A 3,365-nucleotide genomic window follows, 5' to 3' on the forward strand; every position below is an offset into this window, starting at 1 on the left:
TTGTAATTTTTATTTTTATTTGTTTATTTTAAAAATTGAGCTCGGGGGTTTCCGGTGTTATCGGGGTCGCTGGCACCTCCTCCTCAGCATCTGGTTTTTAACGCACCGCATTGCCTTCTGCAGCGCCTTTTCGGGAGGCTCCGAGGGATCGACCAGGGCGATTGCATCTAGTATTAGAAAAAAATTAGTTTTAAAAATAAAACAAGACGAGAATAAAAACGAGTGACCGAAAGTAATCGTTATTTGTAAGATTTATTTATAATAAAAGAAATGTTATCTTTGGCATTCAATGTAAAAATCCCAGAAGTCTTTTAAAAATTAAACTTACAAACAATAGTTACTTTCAGCCTCAATAAAAACTTACTTAATAAGTAAGTTGTGGGACAGAACAAGTTCCTCGGATAATATGCTTAAGATGGAACGATTTAGCCTTCCATTTTTTTATAGATTTACCTTCAGCCTTGTCTAAAAATATAAGAAAATGCAAAAAATATCGAGAAGAAATTAGCAAACTTTTGTTTTCGGTCACTTGATTTATTTTATTTTGTTGTAAACAATTATTACGAAAAATAAACCACACATTATTTATGTATTTTATATTATTTATTAAAACATTTATTTATTTTGCAGTTGCGGAAAAAAAATAACACTTTTCCAGGAACTGAAAATTGGAGATGTTTGAGATTTTTATTTAAATACGTACACAAAAGTAAGAATTGTTGTTAAATGTTATTAATATTCATTTTTATCGAATTTTAACCACAAATATAAGTTTTAAAAACAAACATCTCTTATTTTTTGTCCCTAGAAACTTTGCACTCAATAAGATTTTTAAATTCTTTCACAGATTTGTTTATTATATGCACCATTTGTTGCTTTTCACGTCAAAAATTAATATTTTTCACAGCTATTTTTTTTCCGCCACGTGTTATTTTGGGAATCTTGTATTTCCCTTATTTTTAATATAGATTATCTTGTTTTTTACTCTCACTGTTTTCAATATTATTAGTCTGCGACAGACTTACCTGGGAATCGTTTCTTTTTCACTTTTAAGGCACTAATTTAATTTAATTTAGTAAATTGCTGGTATGTTTGCTTCAACTTCTAACTCCTTCACTAAAGTAAACGCAAGTGAAAAGACGAAAAAAGGCGCGTGCCTTCCAGAAAAACAACAAGCAACAACAACAAAGGTTCCGCTAAGCCGTTGTTGTTTTTTTTGCATGTCCCGTTTGGTCTATGCATCTTGCACATAAAAGCAGGGTATTTATAGACATATTCGACTATGCAAATCGGTTTATAAAAATATACTTTTAAAACTTTACATATTATTAAATTATATTAATAAACATATAAATTTGTTTAAGAAATACAAATATTTTAAAACAGAAACCTATTATTTTAAATCGTTGTTTTAACATTTACGAACAAATGTCGCATTATTCAAAAGGCAAGGGTGCACAAAGGTCTATATATTTTAGTTGCTGGGCCTCCTTCCCTTCACGCGCACTTTTTCGTCTGAGACTTGACGAGAGAGGGAGAGCCCAAAATTACTTTTTTGTGCGTTCTCTTTGCGGACCCGACTGAGAGCGCGTCGCTTTGCCGCCGTTGCGCTCAGCTCTGCCGGCATCGCTGGCTTCTCTGCCGACGTCGCAGTCGGCTTCGTGATGATTGGGCGCCTAACTCAATTTTGGAACTGCAGGGTATATAGATATTTGAATGGATGTAGATATTTATATGTATGTAGATATTTGTATGTATGTAGATATTTGCATGTATGTAATTTTCGCAAGTTTTAAATTTATTAAATAATTATTGCCGGCGGGGTATGTGTTTTTGTGAAAGTTTTCGACTTATTGTGTGTGGACTGTATTTGGAAAAACGAAAAAATATGTGCAAGTATTTTAGCGGCTGCGGATATACAGTGAGAAAAATCTTGAAAAGTTTTGGGGGCCTGAATTGGCAGAACACTAGAAATTTAATAATTCTCACTGTATGCTTGGCTTATATTTGCACAATATTGTTTCTAAGCTTGGAATTTTTTCTCGATTTTGTATGTGTGTATGTAAGTATGGATGAGCGGCCAAATGCAATTTAAAAAAGGAGTCGGAAAAAATTGGCAATATGGCCGCACGTAGCAAAAGGAAAATCGAAGAAAAAAATGGCGAAGTAATTTATTAATTGGCGCTGATGGAATGGCGTGGGAGGCGACGGCGGGAAACTGGCGGCGTCGGCGGGCTGCTGCGCTGGGCTTCGGCGGTTTGCTGCTGGTGCGGTTTGCTGCTGGTGCTGCGGAAGCTGTAGGGGAGAAACCACTCGAACGCGTATTGCCGCTTGATCGAAAATAAGTATTCGAGAAAAGTTAACTGGTAAATGTAAGCGGGGGTACGACCGCGGTTTATTCAGTTCTAACTCCAGAATCGAACTAACTAAGTCTAAGCTCCGCTCTGCGCTCCAAAGCGCAGCGGAGACTTCATGGAGGGAGCTAGAAACAGCGCAGGAGAGCGGGAGCGCGAGAGATCGGGAGAGCGGTAGCGCGGTGCAGCTGGATAGCGGGGCCGATCCAGATTCGCCGGACAGTGGGCCTGAACACTAGTTCTTGTACTATTACCATAGCGGTCGGTAAGTCTAGTGGATTCATAGAACATATAACGTCTAAGATATGGCCGTTGAGGCCAGTTATGAATACCCTTAGTGCTGTCTTTTTGTGTTTTTCGTTAATTTCAGCAGTTAATGGATTATTTCTGCCGCAAGTCATAATGGCTTTATTTATTAGAAGAGTTATTTGTTTATTAACTAACCCATAATATTCCATTATGGACAGTTTCCCTTGACTTAGCACTCATAAGTCTTGTTCAATTATATGGGTCCAATCCATGTTTGTTTGTCGCTAAAAACAAAGTCCAACCTTGCCATTATCGCGTCAAAATTTAATACTGCCCCATTTTGTGTTAGGGCTTCGTTTGCTGTACCAGTTATTTTGTTTCTCAAGATTGACAATGCAGAAAATAATCTTTCGCTACCTCTAGCATATTGCCCATGGCTATTTCTGCTAATTCCCTCTAACTCACATATTTGTCTTCATTTCCTTGAAATTCCCTGAATGATTTGGTAATTTCGAATGAAGTCTCACATTTGAGTCTTCAACCTTTTTTATATTTTGATTTAGTTGTCCTTTTAAGCTCACGATCTCATTTCTTAAAGGATTCAACTCATTATTTACAATATGTGCAATTAAATAGCTTACTTGGTTATTAGCTTGGCTGCTAGAAGCCATTGCAGGTTGGGGTAGAGGGATGGTGAGAATTCAAAATCGTTAATTAGGTCTTCCACCTTGTTTGATTTTATTTCAAATTTTTTCTTATAGT

The 3,365-nt window shown here is 36.5% G+C and overlaps 1 long non-coding RNA gene across 2 annotated transcripts; it reads right to left on the minus strand.

Annotated features, from left to right (window-relative positions):
• LOC139354229 (uncharacterized) lies at positions 1-1,694 on the minus strand. 2 transcript variants are annotated; one of them, XR_011605378.1, is made up of 3 exons: positions 704-1,694; positions 365-465; positions 1-167 (listed from the first exon to the last, which is right to left on the minus strand). It is a non-coding gene; the product is annotated as an uncharacterized lncRNA (long non-coding RNA). The 2 variants fall into 2 exon arrangements; XR_011605377.1 differs by having other exon boundaries at positions 1,026-1,692.
• Between the last annotated feature and the right edge of the window lie 1,671 nt (positions 1,695-3,365).

This window comes from Drosophila suzukii (genome assembly GCF_043229965.1).
Source record: "Drosophila suzukii chromosome 2 unlocalized genomic scaffold, CBGP_Dsuzu_IsoJpt1.0 scf_2c, whole genome shotgun sequence".
Taxonomy (NCBI): domain Eukaryota; kingdom Metazoa; phylum Arthropoda; class Insecta; order Diptera; family Drosophilidae; genus Drosophila; species Drosophila suzukii.